Genomic DNA, 23,211 nt, shown 5'->3' with positions numbered 1-23,211 from the left:
ACAGAGGGAAAGAGGCAAACCATAAGAGACTCTTAAATACAGAGAACAAACTGAGGGTTGGTGGGGGGGGGGTGGGAGGGAGGGGAAAGTGGGTGATGGGCATTGAGGAGGGCACCTGTTGGGATGAGCACTGGGTGTCATATGGAAACCAATTTGACAATAAATTTCATATTAAAAAATAAAAAAAAAGAAAGAAATGAGGACATCCCTGACAAGAAGGTGGCTCTTGAGAGCCCTGGGGTCTTTCACAGAGCAGGGGCTCAGTGCATCTCTGCACGTGGTGGAGAAGGCATGCCCACATTATCCGAGCAAGGGCATGATCCAAGCCACCTCGTCACTGATAACTTTCCCCTCGGTGGAAGGAAGCCAAGAGTCCTTTCGTGCCAGCTAATCTCGCTTGATGTGTTAGGGGCCTGGAACCTGGAGAGGAAGAGAACAGACTTTGGGAACACTAAAGCAGGAGGGAGAAATCGTGTGCGTTGGAGGACGGTTAGGATAAGAGAAGGGTAAGGGGTTTTGTTGAAGCTGGCTGGGAACTGGCAGGAGGGCTCATACATAACACCCAGTTTCTCCATCTGAGCTCAAAACCCATAGGGAGAAAGATACAGTCAACGGCAGGAGAGCCACAGGTTGGCTTTATTACGAATAAGATGGCTACTCAGTGCAAATGTAGATCTGTAGCCTAAGGGATGTCCCTGAAATGCCCAAGCAGATGAGAGCTCAGCAGTCCTCCCCCATGGGGATGGGCCCCTCTGCAGGCAAAGGAGCACCAGGATGGATCCCCCCTGTCTGCAGGCAGATCTGGAGCAGGAAGGAGCCAGGAAGAGCTGAGCCACAAAGACCGAGATTCTTCTCCTAACACACCGACCAGACAGCTGACTTCCTGCGAAGCCCGAGGGTTGGATGTAACTAAGGTACCTTAAAAGTAGCTCCCTCCTCATGGAAACATAAACCCAGGGAGGAAAGTCCCCCTAGCCCTTAACATGCCCTACGCAGGCACAAAGCAAGGGTTAGAATCCTCAGTCACTGCATGGCAAGGCTTCCCTCATGTGCGCCTGGTCTACACGGACTAGGATCAGGTACCTCTCTGAATGTCCTGGACACTTCCAGGATGTGCATTGGTCATTTGCTGTCACCAGGCTTGGTTTTCCAGGCCCAGAGAGGCCTGTACATTGCTATAGTGCAGACCAAATTCTGGGAACAGAAGAAGAAAAGTGTCTATGTCGGTAAAGAGGGTAGCCCCAAACTTGCCTGTATGCCTGTGCTTACTGAGTGTTGGTCGTACCTCTAGACCAGAATGGTCGCTCCTTGAGACTAGGACACATGCATGGTCTTTCTCAAAATTATCGCTGTCTGTCCTCAGTTTGCACACATGATGTTTCAGCGATCTGGTCCCCATCTGTCCCATGTGACTAAAAAGTGGCAGACAGAGAGTCCCTAGGACCGTTCCCACCCATCATTATCGCCAACAACCGATCCCACAGTTGGAAGGTCACCTTGTCCAATCTCCTCCCCCATTCCCGAGAGATTCCCTCAGAGAGGCAGGGGCAGTGTGTGTGTGTGTGTGTGTGTGTGTGTGGAGGGGGGGAATTGGGGGAAGGGGGCCAAAAGGTACAAATGTCCAGTTAAAAGTTAAATAAGTCCCAGGGATGTAATGTACAGCATGGTGATTATACTCTATTTTGTATTTGAAAAGTTTCTGAGAGAGTAGATCTTAAAAGCTCTCATCACAAGAAAATAATTTTGAATATGTGAGATGATGAATGTCAACTTATTATGGCAATCATTTTGTCATATATGCATGTATCAAATCAATGTGCTGCACACCTAAAACGAATAGAGTGTCATATGTCTGTTCTATCTCAATAAAACTAAACAAAAATTGGGGGCGCCTGGGTGGCCCAGTCGGTTGAGCATCTGACTTCGACCCAGGTCAGGATCTCACAGTTTGTGAGTTCGAGCCCCGCGTTCAAGCCCCGAGTTTGAACCCAGCCTCACTCACTTTGGATTCTCTGCCTCCCTCTTTCTCTGCCCCTCCCCTTCGCATGCACTCTCTCAAAAAGAAATACAACATTAAAAAAGGGAAACTGAACAAGAACTTGTTAAAATTCTCTCAACAATCCCTTTCAGAGAGTTGTCTGCATAGCTTCTGTTTTCCATACCTCCTTTAGTAACGGTATTGAATCCCACATTCATTCCGGGACTATAATCTCAGTTAGCTGGACCCTTTGTGGTCGGATTGTGTTCAAGTTCATTTTAAGCTTACCTGGTGCCTCACCCCTTCTTTTAAAATGCTGTGGTGTTACAGAGCTTTCTAAAATATGTTGAAGGAGTTGAGGCTCTCTTGCTGAGCCAGTTTGGTGGGGTTAATCTGAGACAGGACGACGCTAAGGGCTGGGGTTGAATATTTCGATGTCGGTGGGGGTTACAGTGGGAAGCCAGGCGGAGAACATGGGGGGACCCTCTTGAGGTTGCTAAGTCAGGCTACAAAGAGAAGAGGTCAGAGTCAGGGAGGGTTTCCCATTAGGGCCCAGAGTCACAAAGAGAAGGCCCTCAGGAGCAGAGAGGGAGCGGTGGGGTCTCAAGCACCAGTGAAATTCTCTTCACGAAATGAGGCTGCCGCGTTACTGTTAGTCTCCAGCGTTCTGCTTCCTTTCCAAATCCTGGCACCCTGCCATATGAGCACCAGAAGCTGGACCCAACTACAGATGTTGCAACACCCACCAGAATAATTCTGAACCTCCTTGTCCTATGCCAGAAGACTTTGCCTATATTAAGGCATTAATTACTTCCGCGAAGCACTTCCATGTACCTAACAATGGTAGTAAAATATTGAACGAGGTCTAGCGCACCACGGATACAGATGGAATGGAAACTGGAGTTTTTGGTGTCCACGTTACGGAAAGGTCAGTGTAATCGTATTTAGTCTCCTTTCCAACTGGCTTCTTGGCTATGCGGTGATGTTCACCAAGACTGGGAAGCTCTTCTTCTTACGGATCTCCACCCAGATCTGAGAAAATGCTGCTCTCCCCCTGAAGGAAGTAGATGAGGTTAATCTTGCTTCTCTGTGTGGCTCTGGAGGGCACCCAGGATCTAGACAATGTGACTTTTAGGAAATGAGGCTGCCTGTGAATCCAGTTTATTTTTGGACTCCTGAGGCTGGAACATTCACCAGAGCAAAATAAACACGTAGGAGGTAACTAATTCTGTGAACTGCCTTCTGACCACTGTTTCTCTCTCTTTGCCCTTTAATATAGTTGAAATGTCCCAGTTTGAGCTAGAAAATGAGTCTGTGCTTGTTGATGAAATCCAATTGTGTGGATAAGATGGTGTTCATAAATCCCCTGAATTCAGCTCTCTGGAATTTTCCCAGATTGAAATCAAGTACTCACCCTCCTGCCTGGCTTTCCAATTCCAAGTCAGCAGAGTTTCCCATCACACACAGCCTGTATGTGACATTTTAGTGGGAGGTTATCATAGTGTAAGGACTGTGCGAGTACTTGGGGCTTATCTAATCGGGTTTTCTTGACGCTTGTTTTATTGCATTCAAATCTCACCACCTGATCAAGTGACTGCACTGTTTAGCCAGCTGTTGGAAAAGCGAGCTTCCTGACCAATCTCTGCCCTTGTTTTAAACCCATTCTCCCACCAGGTAGAGGAGTTTCTCTTCCAGGTTTGGGCTATATCATTCATTCCTGCCTTATCACTGACCTGGAAACCTGAGCCCTAAACCATCTCTCCAGTTTTAGGAAACATTGCTGAATGGGGTAAGTGTTTGGTCAAGAAGATTCTTAAGCTCCCTTTCAAGCGCTGTTCTCCAATGTGGTTGCTACAGCATTCCTGCCCACTGCCACCAAAATAAACATTCAATAAATGTTCGTGGAATAAATGAATGAGTGAAAAAAGGAACGCATGGAGAATCAATGAATAGAATTGTCAAGTGACCACGGCCCCAAGTCCTTCTCCTAAGTTCTCCCCGGAAAACCATTCTGCTTTGGATAAAAATTCATGCAAATCGGTCCTCTGATTCCAAGCATGCTCCCTGATACGCCAGAGGTCCAGGTAGGCCAACAAATGTTACTCTGGGGGTTCTCACACCATGGAGATGTAACCGATACCCTTCAAAACAGATCGGGTTCCGGGGCGCCTGGGTGGCTCAGTCGGTTGAGCATCTGACTTCGGCCCAGGTCATGATCTCACAGTTCGTGAGTTCGAGCCCTGAGTCGGGCTCTGTGCTGACAGCTCGGAGCCTGGAGCCTGCTTTGGATTCTGGGTCTCCCTCTCTCTCTGCCCCTCCCCAGCTCATGCTCGCACTCTGTCTCTGTCAAAAATAAAAATAAACTTAAAAAAAAAAAACAGATCAGGTTAACACTTCCCCCCATTAAGATGGCTATTATTTAGAAAAAGGAAAGCAAGTGCTAGTGGGGATGTGGAGAACCTGGAACCCTTGTACGTTGCTGACAGAGATGAGAAACGGTGCAGCCACTGTGGAAAACGTTCTGACAGTTCCTCAAAGAGTTAGACATAGAACTACCATGTGATCCAGCAATTAAACTTATAGATCCTTATCCAAAAGAACTGAAGGCGGGACCTCAGTTACTTGTGCATGAATGCTCATGGCAACATCACGCTCAATGGCCCAAAGGTGAAAATGACAACCAACAGGTGAAGACGTAAACAAGATGTGCTTAATGTCTACGTGAAATATTCTTCAGCTTTTAAAAGGGACATTTCAATACGTGGACGGTATGCACGAAACTTAAAAACATCGTGCTAAGTGAAATAAGCCAAACACAAAAGGACACGTTTCACATGATTCCACATTTTTAGGAAATACCCAGAATAGGCATATTCACAGAGGCAGAAAATAGAATAGAGGTTATCAGGGGCTGAAGGGAGTGGAGAATGTGGAGTATTTATTTAAGGGGTACAGAGCCACAGGTTGGGATGATGAAAAAGTTCTGGAAATGGGTAGTGGCGATGGCTATACAATATTGCGAATGTACCTAACGCCCGTGACTTGTACACTAAAAAATGGCCGCAATGGCAAATTTATGCGTATTATAGTGCAATAAGAATTAGTGAAAATAACTAAACAAAACGAAAGGGGTACGTAAGGGTCTAGAGGTAGAAGAAGGACATCAGGTAACTTTTGCCTTAAAATCCTGCTAACCACAGGGGCTGGCATTTCATGGCACTCTCTCTCATATATACGACCTCAAGCTTTACAACATCCCTGGGGGGGATTATTATCCCATTTCCCCAATGAATAAAGTGAGGCTTAGAGACGTTGATTCACCCTACATCACGTCACTAGCCAGTAGCAGAGCCGTGACTTGAACACCTGTCTTCGCACTGGAAATGCCGAGCTCTTCCAGCCTCCCACCAGCCGCCTCCCTAGAGTGGTCCCCACATCGCTTGCAGAAAGGCTGCCCACGCTTAGGACCAGCCAGCGAGGCTGATGAGGCAGGGGGGTGTGAGGACCCCGAGAACAAGAGCTTGGCCTACAACCCCCAGCTGACCTCACTCTCACCCCGCCCTAGGAGAGAAGGCAGGTCCCAAAGCCAACAGCTGCACCGAAGGCATTGAAAGGCGTTCGCTTTGAAGATATATCTCGACTGTAAAATAAACAGAACCCTCAAGCCCCCCTTCCTCCTTAAGGCTTATATATTCAGGGATCTTTTCAAGGCATTTGACATCAACTTCTAATCTTCTGCACATAGAATCGCACACTTCTCCCACGGCCCCACAGGCAGTCTTTCAAGAAAACTTTCCCACAGTTTGACGTTTGATTCCAGCATCCTTGGTGTGAAATCAGTATCTGTGGGGATCACGAGGCATTTCCCCCACCTGGTAAAATTCATGCATATCATTTTTACTTTCTAGGTGAGGTTAATCTTTTCAGGGCCCCATTTACCATAGAGATAGCCATACATCTCCTGATTTTATGGTCGCAGAAGTCACTACATCAAACCATCCCCCGGCTTGTTCTGAGCAAAATGATCCATCTGTGTAATTAATCTTGACCACTCTCCTGCCAAAACCGGGCATGTTCAGCACTGCCTGTTGCTGTCCATCGCAGCTTGAAAGGTGGCAACAAAGGCCCCTCCATCCTGATTTTCACCCCCAAGCCGTTCACCCGTGGACTTCTGTTGTTCTTGGCATTAACAGCAAGTGTGCTGTTAATTAAACTCACCAAATTGGTATTTTCAGACAGTGGCTGCCTCAGGGTGCCAAGGGCAGGCCACGCACACTCCGCCTACCGTCCATCTGGCCTTGATTTCCAGTATTCTCTCTGAAACAGCGAGTCTTGAGTTCCCAGCCTGGCAGCATGTTCTCCCAAACACCCGCCCACTGCAGCCAGGGGGCGGTAGTGGTACCTAGTGGGTAGGAATAGGGGCTCAGAGACACTGCTGGGGTTTTAACCGCCACTCCATCATGAACAAGTCCTGCGACTCTGTTTCCTTGTCTATAAAATGGTGACAGTAATAGTTTGCCCACCTTTGAAGTGGTTGGGGTTCAACAGATTCTACCGTGTAAAGCATTTAAAATAGTATTGGCAGCAAAGTAAGAACTCAATAGAGGCCAGTCCCTACTGCTCTTAGTATTATTAATACGTACCAGGATATACAGAGCAATTCACCGAAATGCTAATCTTCAAAAATTTCCTGGCAGCACCTTGTCAACACCCACGATTTAAGTTCTCAAGGGCAATCATGTTGAGTGACCATCCTTGGCCTTCCCCAGATCCTCTATAAATCTTCAGAGGCTGCAGCAACTTGGAAGTCAGAGATTATGAATGTTCAACTGCCAGAGTTTTTGAGTCACTTACCCCTACACTGATTGTTTGAAGAGCACTTCATAATTTACAGGAAACTTTGCCCTCATAGCTCTCGTCTCCCGCCATATTGATTGAGCTCTTTGATGTCAGAGTTCTGGCGCTCCTTTTGCACATGCCTTTCTCTTTGTGTGGCATGGCTCCTTGAGGACATTTTGGCTTTCCCCTATTCTCCATAACTCCTCATGTGGCTCATCCTTCTAGACCTTCATGCATTGCCTTAGGTTTCTCCTTCCTTAGGGACCTTCCCAACAGGTCTTGGCCCAGTCCGCACGACAGCATCTTGTATTCGTCACATCCCACTGTCGTCGCATGTTACTTTTCTCTGCTAGACCCTAAGTTCCTTGAGGACAGAGACCGTTATTTCTTGTGTTCTCTCTGGTCCTTACCATAGTATTTGGCATCTCAAGAGTGTTCAGAAAATAACATGAACCACCCCTTGAGGGATACAGAACTGGACAGGGAGGGTCCTTGGAAAGGAGAAGCAGTCAACATGACTGGGAAATTTGGGAATGGCTTCCCAGCATAAGTGGCATGTGGAACTGAGCCTTAAAATTTTTTTTTAATATTTATTTATTTTTGAGAGAGAGAGAGAGAGAGAGAGAGAGAGAGAGAGAGAGTGAATGGGGGAGGGGCAGAGAGATAGAGGGAGACACAGAACCCGAAGCAGGCTCCAGGCTCTAAGCCTTCAGCACAGAGCCTGAAGTGGGGCTCAAACCCACAGACCATGAGATCATGACCTGAGGTGAAGTTGGTGCTTAACCAACTGAGCCACCCAGGTGCCCCTGGAACTGAGCCTTTAAAGGTGAGAATGATTTGGCAAGCAGAAGAGGGAAAGCAAGGGTCTCCAGACTCAGCAACTGATAGGAGTGAGTGAGACTCGGGTTGGAGATCTGCTGAGGCCAAAACCTGGAGGGGTGGGGAGCTGGAGGGAGGGAGCACTGGGCTGGAAGGAGGTGGCCAGGGTCTGCCGAGAATGGGAATCTGTTAAAGTATTTGAAGCAAGATAGTGTTTTAATTTTTTTAAGTTTATTTATTTTCTTTTTTTTTAAAGTTTTTTTTTTCAACTTTTATTTATTTTTTGGGGGACAGAGAGAGACAGAGCATGAATGGGGGAGGGGCAGAGAGAGAGGGAGACACAGAATGGGAAACAGGCTCCAGGCTCTGAGCCATCAGCCCAGAGCCTGACGCGGGGCTCGAACTCACGGACGGCGAGATCGTGACCTGGCTGAAGTCGGACGCTTAACCGACTGCGCCACCCAGGCGCCCCAAGTTTATTTATTTTCAAGACAGAGACTGCGCACCAGCAGGGGAGCGGCAGAGACAGAGAGGGAAAGAGAGAAAATCCCAAGCAGGCTCTGTACTGTCAGCACAGAGCCCGACGTGGGGCTCGAACTTCAGAGCCGTGAGATCATGACCTGAGCCAAAATCAAGAGTTGGACACTTAGCCAACTGAGCCACCCAGGTGCCTGGATGGTGTTTTAGAAAGACCACGCCTGAAACAGCCAGGTGTAGTGGTGCGGCCTGAGCTCACATCCGCGGAGAACTCGGACAGATGGGTCCTTGTGCTGATATAGGCACTCGCCATCTCTGGAAAGACATACTCCAGAAACTGGTATCAGTGATTGGCCCTTCACAAGGGAGCTCTTTGGGGAGACAGGCGTGGTAGGAAGACAGTTTTTGTGACATTCTGTTTGCACGGTTTCCATTTGCCCATGTGTTTGTATTATATTTTCTAAAAGAGTACAGGTTTTAAATAGCTGGTAAAACTGAGCATGAAAAATGAATTGACAAAAGGAAAGAAAGGAAGGAGGAAAGGAAAGGAAGACAAAAGGAAAGAAAGAAATGAATCATGCATAGCAATGTGAGAAAGTAAATTGGCGGGGAGACAGCGGGGACAGGGAGGGGGAGGGGTGGTCATCGCCCACCCAGGTCTCTCCTGCCCAGACGGCCAAGCCCGTGGCAGCCTTGAGCTTGCACGCTCCCAGACGCAAATTCCCAACCATAAATCTTATTTCAGGGGCGCCTGGGTGGCTCAGTTGGTTAAGCGTCCAGCTTCGACTCAGTTCATGATCTCACAGTTCGTGGGTTCGAGCCCCACGTCAGGTGCTGTGCTGACGGCTCAGAGCCTGGAGCCTGCTTTGGATTCTGTGTCTCTCCCTCTCTCTGCCCCTCCCCTGCTCATGCTGTGTCTCTCTGTCTCTCAATAATAAATAAACTTAAAAAAAATCTTATTTCGAACTGTGATCCCAGCCTCGAATGTTCAACAAGGCAAATTCCTCCTCAGTTGTCATCGGAGAGATGGCTGTCGTTCCTCTGTTGACCTCCACTCTGCCTCACCCCCATCGGCATCCCCATCGGCGTCCTCAGCTGACAGATCTCTGTGGGCAGGGTCTGCTTCCACTCAGCAGGTCACATTGCTGGGGCTCTGTGCTGAGGCCAGCCTCTCTTGGGGACACCAGTGGACACTAGCAGGAGGAAGGAGAAGAGGTGCTCCCTTCCTTGGAAAAGCACTTTGGAGTGTTGACCAGAGGCTTCCCCTCCCAGCCTCCAAAGCCTGCTGCTCTGTTTTCAGAATATTCGGAAGCTGACGACCAGGGTGAAATGCCATGTCATGTGAGAAGTCCAGATTCAGGAAGATCAAATCAACAGGGACACCTATCTGGGCTCTTACAGTGGCCTTGGGCTTGTGACGAGCTAACAGTTTTGGGCTGCCAGTGAGAGAAATTTCTAGAAAAAAATATTCACCGTATTTTTCACTCAGGGACATATCATTTAAGGTATTGATGGCAACACAAATATAGGCGTGCCTCGGTTTAAGAAAACCCAATTTTAAAAAATCTGGACTTCGGAACCGGATGTTTTAAAAGAGTACATCAAACAAAAACATAACTTTCCCAGGTCTGGTCTCAGGAAGACCTCTCCGGCCCTGTCTCCTCAATCTTGAGCAAATCATTTCACCCATCTGGGCTTCAGGTTTTCTTTTAGATCCACGGGATACATTTCAGCTGTCTCCTTAATTCTAGCAGCAAATATTTGCCCTTGGAAAACTTGTTTGATTTATTCATCGATGCCGTTACCTGTTGACCTGAAGTACATCCAGCACCGTTTCTCAAGCTGCTGGCAGCTGGTCTGAGGTCAGGTCGGGGGTGGGGGTGGGGGGTGGTACCTGGGGCATTTCGATCACCCAGAGCTTTAGTCTTTCAAATATTGGGGAGGGGGCTGCTTCGTTTTGCTCTAAGAACACCTCCGGTGCCGCCCATCAGCTCACGACCCAAGCTGGGAGGTGCCCGTGATGGGGGCCCTCTCGGTGGCAGCAGGAACCTCCTCTTTTGCACGTGAATTTGTTGAGATGAAAACCACGCTTCTGACACTCCTCGCAGACCAGCGCTTGCGTCTGTCAGTTTTTCAAAAGCCTCTGTGGATGGGAGCTGGACTCCTGCTTGCTAACAGGGATCCGAAAGCGGTTTGAAAGAACTTGAACAAATTTTTCAAGATGTGCTTGCCTTTTAGGAATATGCAGCAAATAGTAAATATCATTAAAATTAATTGCGCCGAACACACTCTCACAATTTAAATGGAATTGTCAGCTTTGCGTAATAAAAGGTTAAAATTATGTGCTGCACAAGGAATAAATTTGACCCGATTATTTGACTCAAAATTAAATTAAAGACTGAATGCACTTACATGTTAATATGTTTTACGTTGTTATATGACTTCCCTTAGAGTCATTTATATCTCAGCCATATTTCTTTAAAGCAGGTAATGTAAATTTGCTACTTCTAGTGTCTTTTACATTCCCAAAGCCTACGATATTTCTTCTAAATAACTTTGTTTGCTGGTGATAATAGTTCATGCATCTTAGTATTTCTTTTTTTTTTTTTTTTTTATTTTTTATTTCTTTCTGAGGGGGGAGGGTGGGAGGCACAGAGAGATAGGGAGACACAGAATCCAAAGCAAGGTCCGGGCTCCCAGCTGTCAGCAGAGAGCCCGACGCGGGGCTCAAACTCACAAACCGTGAGATCATGACCTGAACTGAAGCTGGATGCTCAACCAACTGAACCCCCCGGGCGCCCCTGCATCTTAGTATTTCTAACATTTGCTCTCTCTTTCTCTCTCAGTTTCACATGGAGAACAATCTATTTCCATATGGTCTTTAATCTGGGGTGACCCTACTGGCCATCGTAGCAAATGCTGAAGATACTGATCCTCACTCCTCCCTGTCCAACAGATCCTGTGGCGTGGAAAGACCAGACAAAAGAAAAGACCAACTGGCCCGGGCTTTTATTTAAGTCGGGCAACCCGACACGAGGGCCCTGCTTCCATTCTCAGCCCCCACCTCTGCCTTGTTCTTCCCCTCCTCTCTGTATCCTCTTTGTACTATGCCCACTGTCCGTGGTCTTGATCACCTGCTTGCTCTCGTGGCCCCCTCCCACACTCACCCATCTTGAAGCGCTGACCCTGTGGACAGGGTGCTCCCCATTGTAGGCCTCCATCTCTAGCCTTGGCTAGATGGATGGATGGACGGCTAAGCTTCCCTCTCACTCCCTGGGCTCAGTCTTTTGCCGAATATTTCCTATGTCTGTCATGCCCACGTGCTCAGTTCTTTGCTGAGGGTGACAGGAGGGATTCACCCCGGTCCTGGAGCACCTTTTATTCATGGCGGTGGGTGACCAGAGCACATGGATGAAACTAACAGGAGACAGAACCAAAAGACCATCACCCTGGGGTGGGTTCCTAATGTACAGGAACTTCTTAATGTGAGCAGCCCTCGGCCAAGACCACAACCAAACCATCCTGCATGTCTACAGACCATCTAGACCCTAGAGGATGTGCACCTGCTTTCTTAGTACCGAGTCACTGTGTCACGAAACGAGCTGGACTCAGAAGAGCACAGGCAGAAGGCAGTGACACTATTTTCTCTGTGCTAAGTTGACTGCTTCTTCTTTGCTCCTGGATGAAACCCCAGGCAGGTGCTGTGGGATTAACAAACCTCATGTTTCAGATAATAAAGTGTCCAGGTCAATCCAGATATCCATTTGGCATACAATTTACAAGCCCTCGCTTCCTGCCAGGTGAAGTCAACTCCGTGATTGGCTTCCCTCACGACTTTCACTCCTCCTGTCGGATTCAGGCCACCCCAGAACCGGAGGAGAGTGAATGGAAGGGAAGCGGGAAAGAAAGGACTTGCTTGATTGTCACCATTATCATCTGCTGTCAGGCTGATTCTTCATCCTGTGCAGCATTTTTGTGGGTTCTCTGGGGGGGGGTCTTCCCCCGGCACCTTGCTTAACCTCATGGGGCTCTCCAACTTGAACTCTTTCAAAGAAGTCACAGTCATACCCAGTTGGCCACGCACCCCCCATGCCCGTCGCCCCTGGTATACCCCACGTTAGGGTACCTTCGCCTTTTCATCTTGTCTCTTTACTCGGCTTCCTGGCAAGGGAATTCCAACCTCCCACCTTCTCTTTGGGCTTTCCAGATGGAAGGCAGACATCAGTCTACACCCACCCAATTCCGGGCCACACAGGTGAAGCTCTCTGAGTGGTGTCTGAAGTCTCTCTCACTTTGCTTAGGTTGAAGGGAAGATAACTTTTCTCTTCCTCCCAAGCCAGGGTGAGGACAGGGTGGTGGGGACGCCCAGCTACTGACAACTGTCTTCAAGCTAATTCTTGCTACTGGCTGCTTTGACTTCCTAATAAGTTCCTGGCCTCCTCTTTGAAATTCTTGAAGTGGGTGGCAGGCAGAGCAAGTTTCAGACCACTCCTTTGCCAGCCCCACACAGATGGTCTAGCACCCTCTTTGGGAGAGTTCTCAGCTTTGGGGGCTCACCCAAATTTCAATGCAGGAAGAGGGTCATGTTAATATCCTACTACAGTCACTACTTAGGAAACTATATGAGAGAATTGAAAAGTCATTTTTAGTCAGAGAGCTTGTAGAAAGCTAATTGTGCTAAATTTTGCCGTTTTTATCCTGCATTGATTTCTCAGGTGGGTGAGGATCACACAAAGACTACTGAACGTACCAGGGGTGTTTGGAAGGGAACACTGGACACAATTACATGAACTCCTTCTATTTTTTGGAAAGGAGATTTCAAAGGAGGAAACGTGCATCTCAAATGTTCCCATGCGAGGCACTAAAAGGGACACGGGGCCTATGATACTCTGAAAGTCGGAGTTATAACAAATGCTCGGGTGACAAAGACAAGGGGCGAGTCTCTAAGGAAAGCCATGTGGTCGTAGAGTATGTCCCATCGAGCTGGGCACCTGAAGGACATGGGCGTAGGCTACAAGGAGACCACAGGCAGAAACACAAGGAGAGGAGCAGCCCGAACCTGGAAGGGAAGTAGAAGGAGAGTCAGAGGCCACGATTAGTTGAAGCTTGTGAACAGTCAGGACAGCACATGTTCTGTGTTCAATGCAAAACAAACAAACAAACAAACAAATCCACTAGGTTCCACTAGGCTCGGTTCTATGCACTTATATTTGAACGTGTCTGCGCATCACAAGGACTAGGTACTACTATTATCTGTATTTTACAGGTGGGGAAATGGAGGTGTGGAGAGTTCAAGCAATTTGCCCACAGCCAGACAGCTAGAATGTGGCAAAGTCACGATTCAAACCCAGGCACCCAGGCTTCGGAGACCGCGCCCTAGACTCCCACCCGCTGCCTCTCTGTTAGTTCGTCCATTCTGAGTTCTACCAGGAGCTCTGATCTTCTGAGGGGGGTGGATTGTGTTTTGCTCACATTTGTAATCCCAGGCTTTAGCTCAACGTCTGGCGTGCAGCACACCCCAAGTTTGTCCAATTGAATTAAACAAGTGTAACAGGTAGGATGAGCGCCTCCTGTGTCCTGCTTTTGCCAAAGCCTCCAAAGGCTTTTAGAAAGTATTATCTACTTTCTAAAGAGAGGGGCTGGCCACATCCACCTTGAACTTACGGGAGCCCGAGCAGACCCAGCAACCCCCTATGCATATGGCTCGTGGCTCTTAGGAGAGAAGAAGATTTCTTTGCAGTTGTGGCCCCACAACATCTCCATTTCCCCACCTGTAAACATGGAGGTGGGGCCCCTCCCCTTCCTCCCCGCAGCCTCCTAGGAGAAGCGAAGAGGGACCCTAGGGAACCAATGGTGGATATTAGAGTTTTCTTTTAAGGAAGGGGGTGCTTACACCTCACTTGCTGGCCAGGTCCTGGCTGATCTACCCGACCTCTAGGGCCTTCCTTGTGCTATGGCTGGACGAACACAGGAGGGCTCCTGGGAGAACTTGAAATACAGCCTTTGGGTTTGCTGGTCATTAGACTCTTCCCTCAAGTGGCCTGAAGGTAGGGGTTGGCTGAAGCCCCTACAGGTGCCTGGGAGAGGAGAGAGGGCAATGGTAGGAATGCCTTGCAATGCTCTGGCTTGAAAAGGACCACAGCCAAGAGGGCTACCAGCTTGGACGAAGGGAGCCCAGGAGCAAACTGCAGAGAGGCAGAGCTGAGGGGCATCCTAAGAGGCCATCTAAAAATGCATTGCCCCCACTGGATGGTAGTGTCTTCCTGAAAAATCCGTGTGCATCTGAAATAGAGTGGGTTGGGGGGTGAGGGGAGTGATAGTGGTAGGGAGGCATACCTAATGAACCTACAAAAGGATCCCCTGGGAATTTTCCAGTGTGTGCACATTAGCAGTAAGGGGGGAGCAGTACACAGCTGAGAAAAGTACAAACCCATAGGCCCTTTTCCCTGGCATTGGCCTTGGCCCTGGCTCTGGAGTAACCAGAAGTAGCAGAGAGAGCACCGGAGGGGCAGGTCTCAGACCTGAGCTCAGGTGGTGGGCTGGAGAGAACAGAGAAGCTTCTGCTGAATGGAGGGAGCAAAGTTTTGATTGGATTGTGCTGGACTTTCTAATGCTTGAAAGTGACCAGGGCACGCTAAGATCTGCTAGAGATGCCACCAAGGCATGGGGACAGGAGAGCCGACTGAATGGGCCTGAGGGAGACCGTGGAGGGAGGAACACAAAGCTACTTCCTGATTTCCTCCTACCAAATCTGGCCTGTTCAATAACCCATCACACAAGGAAGTTTCCAGAATGTTAACAGGTAACACTGAGTTTTCCAATTTTAAGACACCCTTTTTTTTTTTTAACATTTTAGTATTTCTGAAATCTGGTGCCTTATAAATCCAAATGCACATTTACTATTTTTCCCCCTGAAAACATTTTTTGAATTTATGCTGTCTTAAAATACATTGCATTTTAGGACTGAGACTGTTTTGGGGAGCCATTTAGAGGTTTTACAAGTTTTCAAGTGCTCTCACTTGCATCACTGCAAGTTGAATGTCACTCTCTGACCTTCTGGCTCTAGGAAGTTGTGTTGTCCAGCCTAGGTTGGGGTGTCAGAAAAAGGGCAGGATAGGAATGAACAGTGAATGGCCGGAGACCGTAGGGCAGAAAGTACAAGGATCTCCCACGCCCATTCCCCACAAAAGATGTCCCGGGAACCACAACACAACACAAGGTTTCAGAAACGGACCAAAGGGGGAGGTGGGGGTGAAAATCCAAGCTAGAGTAAAGGGTTGGTGGCACAGCATTGTGAGAGTGAGTCCAGAGAGATTTTAAAGGATGGAACCTTACAAATTAAAACGAAGCAAGACAAAACAAAACAACAACAAGTATCCATTCATCTATTGATGGATACTTAGGTGTTTCCTTATCTCGGCTATTGTAAATAATGCTACAGTGAAGGGGGGGTGCGTAGATATTTCTTCAAGATAGTGGTGTTGTTCCCTCTGGGTATATACCCAGAAGTGCGATTGCTGGATCATATGGCAGCTCTGTTTTTAATTTTTTGAGGACCCTCCGTACTATTTTCCACAGTGGCCGCACCAGCTTACATTCCCACTAACAGCGCCCGAGGCTTCTGTCTTCTCCACATCCTCGCTGACATTTGTTATCGCTGTGAGGTGATGGATGTTAATTAAACTTACGGTGGTCATCGTTTTTGCAATATATACATATATCAAATCATTATGTTGTACACCTCGGAATAATACAACGTTATATGTGAATTATACCACAATAAAACTGGAAAAATAAGCTATGGCAAAAAAAATTTTTTTTAAAAAGAGTTGTAAGTGCATTGGGTTGGTTCTATTGACAAAAAGGGAAGCTAAGGGGGCCAAGATAGTATAGATAGTCACAACTGTGTAAATTTAGCCTAAGAAAAAGTTAAGTTGAACACTTTAAAATAAGGTTAAGCAATTTGCTCAAAGTCCCGCAGCTAATAGCCAACGTCATGAATCACCCCCAATTTTTCTTCAATTTTATCCTTTAATGCAAAAAGCCTTTAAAATGAAAATGAGGGGCGCCTGGGTGGCGCAGTCGGTTAAGCGTCCGACTTCAGCCAGGTCACGATCTCGCGTTCCGGGAGTTCGAGCCCCGCGTCAGGCCGTCAGGCTCTGGGCTGATGGCTCAGAGCCTGGAGCCTGTTTCCGATTCTGTGTCTCCCTCTCTCTCTGCCCCTCCCCCGTTCATGCTCTGTCTCTCTCTGTCCCAAAAATAAATAAACGTTGAAAAAAAAAACATTTTTAAAATGAAAATGAAATAAGACAAAGACACATAAGGAAAATAAAGCTTAGGATGGTAATGAAATTGTGCAAAACATCTAGCTCCAGATCAGAAATACAGCCTTCTGACACAGCCACGCTTCTCATTGGGGCCAGTGACTGACCTTGACATTGCATGACAGCAGGACTTCTTGCGGAGCCTGGATAAGGCTTAAGAATCCTGCCAGGGTCGCGCCTTGGGCAATAACCACCAACTGGACCTGTCTGCCCCCACAAAGTTGCCTCTACTACATGAGTTTTGTCCTCCCCGGCCTGGATGTGATCTCACAGCGTCCAGGAAGAATTTAGAGGCAGATCCTAGAACCTTTGTCATAATCTCTGAGACATCATGGGGAAGGCGATCTCCCAAATTTCAAAAAGGACACAGGAGGATTGCTACTTCCTGGCAAAATTCTAGAATTGAATATTAAACAGAGGAACTGAGGCTTCTTAGAAAATAAAGATCTGAGAGTCCACAGAAACAAATCATGCAATAATAACCTCTTTCTCTTTTCATAGTGTTTCTATCCTAGCACGTAAGGGGAATTCACAGACAGAGTCAGGCGTTGGATAAAGTTCCTTAAAAACAGGTAGAAATGTATTCATTGAATGAACGATGGTTTGGTAAACTCATACGTGATTGAAAGCCTATACCCAAAGAGAAAAAGCTGTTCCATGAGTAGGTATTAATAAATCATTGTCAAAAGAGAAGGAACATTCATTTATTTATTTTATTGCCTATATTGCAGTCAACATTCCTATTAATGATTTGAGGCGATAAAAAATATCTGTTGGCGGAGTTAACTGACATTTCTGACAAGAACATGATTACTTGGGGGAAAATAACAGATGTCTGATCTTTATTTGTGGGTAAGGATGATTTATACTCCTTGTTTATGGAGAACAATGGCTTGTAGAATATCCTAATTTATACCCCAAATCTTGTTTTTGGGTGAAGGGAGCAGGAACTTCCATGCTTGGAAGCTACTTTTGACTATCCCAGGTCCTTGGATGGTGCATTATGGATGTTGCTTCATAGTCATAAAATTTGGATGAAGTTTAAAGTATCATCTGATCAATCTTCATGTAGCTTTTGGTTGTTTCTTCTGGCTAAACATCCTAAATTCTTTTAAGGTATCATATGTCGTGACATTTAGTTTTAGCCTCCTACACTCTGTGCTCTGAACACAGTCTAGCTTATCAATGTCCTCCTTAAGACATGACACCTGATTATCAATTCCAATACTCCAGGTGGGGTTTAATCACCTAAGAGCACAGTGTCATGATGTCCAGACTTGATCTAGAAAGTATTCAAAACAGCCTAGTATCACACCAATTCTTTAGTATGTGCTTCATACATTTGGTTTCTACTGACTTGTGAACCGAAGTTCTTAGATCTTTTTCATTTGAATTGCTGTTAAGACAAGTATTCTCCCCCTTGTCCCCGTTGATTTTTTGGAAACAGAATGCATGGCTATACATTTACTCCTGTTACATTTGAACTTACTAATTTTAGCTTAATACATCAGTTACAAGTTTTTAAAAATTTATATGTATCACCAGTGTATTAGTTTAGCACAGCTCATCTGCAGTATTCAACAAAAATTTTTGTGCTTTGGATATTCTGGGCATGGCAAAAGCAACAAAATTTAGGTTACGAGTTCCAAATATTTGTAATCCACCATAGAACCAGTATCTATTTATTTAAAGATTTTTATTTTCTATTTTTTTAAGTTTATTTATTTTTGAGAGAGAGAGAGAGAGCGCATGTGCGTGTACACGAGTGGGGGAGGGGCAGAGAGCGAGGGAGCGTGAGAGAGAATCCCAAGCAGGCTCTGCACTGTCAGCACATAGCCCGATGGAGAGTTCAATGTGGGGCCCAAACTCACAAACCATGAGATCATGACCTGAGCTGAAATCAAGAGTCAGATGCTTTAATGACTGAGCCACCCAGACACCCTAAAAGATTTTTAAATAATCTCTATACCCAAAGTGGTGCTCAAACTTGCAACCCTGAGATCACCAAGCCAGCCAGGCACCCCGAACCAGTATCTTTGAGAAGACATGATGAAGGAATTCTAGACAGTGGGAATGTATCCCTACTTCCAGCAGATTTCTCTCCAAGCATCATTTTGTGAAGCAAGGTTGTCCTGAAACAGGCCACCAAGCATCCCCTTGCACTCTGCTTACCAGCTCCCAACCCTGCTTATTGCAGACAAAGGTTAGGTTCACGTTTTCCTAATTGTCTAAACAAGCTCTTCCAAAACTAGATCTTCCAATGACCCCGGTCCTGTCAAATGTCCTGGATGCACATGTCAGCTCTCATGCCTTTGATGCTGGTGGCTTGAACTTTTTGCCCTACCATTAATTAATCACTGGAATGAATAAGTAAGGAACAGTCAGGCATTCCTTGGGGGGGCATGGTAGCAAGAAAAAAATTCTCAGAGTGAGGAGAGCTGATTTTTCCTAAAGCCTGGCTGTGTGACGGAGAGGAAGTCATGCCACATCTCCAAGCTTTGGTTTCTCTGTGGGCGGGGGCGGCCGGGAGGTCTGGCCAGGCGCGGATGCATCTCGACCATGGCATTGGCAAAATAACCACAACTCTTCCTTTTGCATGAGAGCTATTAAAGTGGAGCATAGAGAAAAATGATTATAGTTGAACAAATAGTTGTAGAGAGTATGCTCATGTAACCACTGGGAGATCCCTTGGGAACTGCTTAAAATGCTCAGATTAAAAGTTCAACGGGGCACCTGGGTGGCTCAGTCAGTTAAGCGTCTGACTTCAGCTCAGGTCATGATCTCACGGCTCATGAGTTCGAGCCCCGCGTCGGGCTCTGGGCTGACAGCTCGGAGCCTGGAGCCTGCTTCGGATTCTGTGTCTCCCACTCTCTCTGCCCCTCCCTGCTTCCTCTCTCTCTCCTTCTCAAAAATAAAATAAAAACAATAAAAAAAAATTAAAAGTTCAATGCCAAAGTGAACTCACCGATCCCAGGTTGTCAGCTCACAAGAGCTGAGGGCCCGGGGCCTCCGTCTGGCTGATTTCTCTCTTCCAAGGCTGGAAAGTGTAAATGGCCACCTGCATGCTAAGTGGTCCTGCCTTGCCCCGGCTCCAAAGGAGCAGGATGGAGAACCTCCCAAAGGAGCAGGAGAACAAGGGGCTTGCTGAGGTCACCGTAGGCTTCAGCCAGGGGTCCAGCCCTGCCCTCTGTCCCGCTGGAAAGGCCAGCCCCAGGAAAACTTGAGAAACAGGGACACACATCATTGGAGCTCTTCCGATCCCTCTCAGGTGTCCCTATTAGTTACCTAACTGTCTTCTTTTTGATAAGGACAGGAATGCATTCATTGCCGTTGTCACACACAATCTCAGTAAGCTGCAACCGAGAGTGAGCTGAAAAGGGCTTACAGAGTAAATGCTGGAGAACACCCTGCCAGGCCAGAAGGAAAGGAGGTCCGAAGCCGAGCGACAGGAAGAAAAGCAGAATACGTCCCTCTGCCCCCTCTCCCCTTGCCCCAGGGATGGCCGCAAGGTCACTTCAGCACAGGCACCTTCCAGCGGGACTCACCAGCTGTCATCCGTCCTCCCCTCTCCCTCCTCCAGGCCGGTCTCCCTCAGAGGTCCAGGAGTTTGGTTCATGGGCCTGGATGCACAGCTAACAAGAAAGTGCATCCAGCAAAAACTAAACCAAACCTAAAAGTGTGCGTTTGAGTTTGCTGCTGCTCCTCACACAGGCACTACAGCAAGTTCGTGGTGTAGTCTAGGCGAGCACGGAACTCACAGCAAGACACTTCTATGGACACCCCAAACCTTAGCTGTTGTCATCATTATTATCAATGATGATTTAAGGCCACCTCACCGCTGAGGGCTAAATATGGCAACATCTACCACCTGCACTGTCTGTCCCTTCAACTGCTTCCTTTTTCTCCATGAGAATTAATACCATCCGACACACTGTATTTTTTCTCATTTGTTTGTGCACTGCCTGGTGACGTCCCATGGAGTGTCATGTCCATGAAGGCAGAGGCTCTGTTTGGTTCATTGCTATAGAGCATAGATCGGCGCCTGGCACACAAGAGGTTCTCAGTAAATACTTGTGGTGGATGAATGAATGAATGAATGAATGGTATTTATAACAATACTTGACATAAGAGGTCAAGCATTGGGTAAATAAATGAATGAAGAGCATTTATATTGGCACATAGGAAGCACTCCATGTTGAATGAATGGATTGAAGCATTTAGAATAGTAACAACAGAGTAAACGGTAATAATCTGTTTATTATTCAAATATCAAAATTCCATCAACACGAGCTACTCCTTTCCCCCATACCCTCGAAGGACAGGAGAAGCTCCTAATTTGGCAGTGAGGGAAGGTCACATCAGCCCATTCCTGAGATCTCCTGTTTCAGAGGGCCCCAGGATAGGAACTGGGAACACAAGGACCCTGTATGGGACTGAAGGCTTTCCTGGTATGTCCATACAGAGGTTTCCGTGATTCTCATCTAATCTGACTGTGGATCTCCAAATATTTGAGGGTTACCAGTATCATCTGCTATTCCCAGATGCAACATTCCCTTCCTATCAGATTAAGGAGCACAAGAAAGGGAAGTCTCAAGACGTAAAACCTTTTTGCTGTTGGTGTTAATGAATGAAACGCCACCATTCAAGAGGTTAGCTTTTAAACCCTGAAAGTGTGTAAGCAGGATGCTTGAATTCGCAAAAAGTGTTAGGATCGCTCCAAGGATTTATCAGCTATTTACTTGTTAGTGTGAATTCGTTCGCTCCAAACTCCTTATTGATGCCAGTCTGAAGTCGAGAATGGGGGTTTTGCTTGGGACGGAAGAAAGACTGAGGGAGGGGAATTTTATAGCCAAGCCAGCAGGGGAAAGAACAGTGGAGGCGTTGTTGCAAATATTTGGGTCTTCGAATGACAGAGTCAAGCGGATAGGAGGAAAGAAGTTTGGGGGCGAGGGTGGGATCGAATGTAAATTTCTCCCAAATGAAAACCAGGCATCACCAGCATTGACTGTGCTCATTGTGCGAGGCCAGGGAAACCAATTCTCATGACCCTGTTCCAGGGCAATGGTTTGATGCTAATTCAGTTGGGCAGCTGGAACCCAAGGGAAGCCTCTATGTAAATGTTCCTCCAAACTTATTTTTTCTTTTCGCTCCTTTGAAGGGTGTCAGTTTGCAAGACTAGGTCAATACTCAAGCAGTCCAACCGAAGCATCTAAGTATACCGTGCTCTGTGGCCAGGGATTGGCCTCGATTCAGTAAACGCACTGGCCTGGCAGCATTTGCCTGCCTCTCCCCTACTTGCACGGACGTTTTATTACTTCTGTAGGCGGAGCACATCCCCTCTGCAAATGCTGGCTCTTATCTGGAAGCAGCACCGCCGTCCCCTTGCCTTGACTCTGCAGCTACAGAGATGTTTAGGAAGCATCCACTATCCTCTGCAAGGATCAGGAGAGTTGCATGAATAAAGTTATACACAGGAACCACATTTCAAGAACACTCGCCAAAGGAAACCTGAAAGTCGACCAATGAGGGGGCTGGTTTGCAAAGTTTATTTCTAGATTCTGCTCCTTGATGGGTAGTCTACAAGACCAAAGAAACCTGAAGCAAAAATGATAAATCTCCAGGGCTGCTTAGAGACCTGTGATGCCCATTTGGGCTCTCAGAAAACTTAAAGTCATCAACACAAACAATTTCCAGGTCCTTCCATGTCCTGTGCTATGTTCTAACTAAGAGGTCCACAGCCCTACCCTTCAGCCATCACCTGCTGTGGTGATGAGCCCTCACCTCACTAAAGCAATCGGTCCATCCTTGGTTAATTTTGCCTGCCAGAAAAATCCTTTATGACTGACAAGAATAGGCAACTCAAGTTAATGATACATTTAATTTTACAGAATTAATTATGATTTTTTTATGACAGTAGGGATAGCTCTAAGTACTCCCATTTTGGTTCTTACAAATCCATGGTGGTCACTGCTGATAAAATCCAAGTCTCAATGTCCATAAGAGTGGCCCCTCTACCCTGCACTGGATGCTGGGAGCCTTAACAACAGGCAGGGCAGTTGGACTCTGTTAGCCATGGATAACTAACAGTTACCAGTGATGCAGTATTTACCACAAGATGGGCATTACGCCAGCTGTTGGCCCATACATGGATCATTCCATTCCCACCATAGCCCTTTCAAAGAGAATGGCGTTACCTCCATGTTTCAGATTAAAACCAAAAGCCAAAAAACAAAAAACTGAGGTTAGGTGACAATGTGAGTCAGCTGAGACTTGAAGCCCAGTGGGTTTGATTTCTAAGTTCAGGCGCCACACATAATGTTCCCGCTGAGGGTGGTCCTATCCCCAGCCAGTCTGCATGGACCCTTCAGGGCTGGGCAAGATGACGGCAACAAAGGGAGTTCTCAGCTGACCACAAAATGGCCCGATTGCGGCCATCACAAGGTCATTTCCGTTCTGATTTCTCCACAGCCTAGTGGAAATGTGACCTGCCAACTGTCAATGCCTGAAAGGGATTCCAAGAAAGCACTAATATGCAATGGCATTTCTGGATTCTCTTAAAACTTGTGATGCATACCTTTATCTTTTATATAACATTGAGTTGAATAACAGACTTGCCAAGTTAGTTGGGACTTTGAAGATCATCTAGTCCAGACTTCTTCCTGATGTACCCGTTGGGAATAACTTTACAAAGAAGGAACTGAAAATTGATGGAAACCAACCAAACATGAACGTGGAAGTGAACGTGGCTGGCGGGGCTGGAATAATTGCTTTTGC

At 46.9% G+C, this 23,211-nt stretch overlaps 2 long non-coding RNA genes across 2 annotated transcripts in view; one reads left to right on the top strand and one right to left on the bottom strand.

Moving 5' to 3' along the window:
- LOC121039776 (uncharacterized) overlaps window positions 1–23,211 on the bottom strand; it is a 96,093-nt gene that overhangs the window by 48,805 nt on the left and 24,077 nt on the right. The gene's annotated exons all lie outside the window — the stretch shown is intronic.
- On the top strand, window positions 453–11,870 carry LOC121039777 (uncharacterized). The gene is made up of 2 exons (XR_005794979.1): window positions 453–914; window positions 10,960–11,870. It is a non-coding gene; the product is annotated as an uncharacterized LOC121039777 (long non-coding RNA).

This window comes from Herpailurus yagouaroundi, unplaced genomic scaffold, assembly GCF_014898765.1.
Source record: "Herpailurus yagouaroundi ecotype Mexico unplaced genomic scaffold, PumYag 181, whole genome shotgun sequence".
Lineage (NCBI taxonomy): Eukaryota > Metazoa > Chordata > Mammalia > Carnivora > Felidae > Herpailurus > Herpailurus yagouaroundi.
This window is presented reverse-complemented; position numbering and strand designations above follow the sequence as displayed.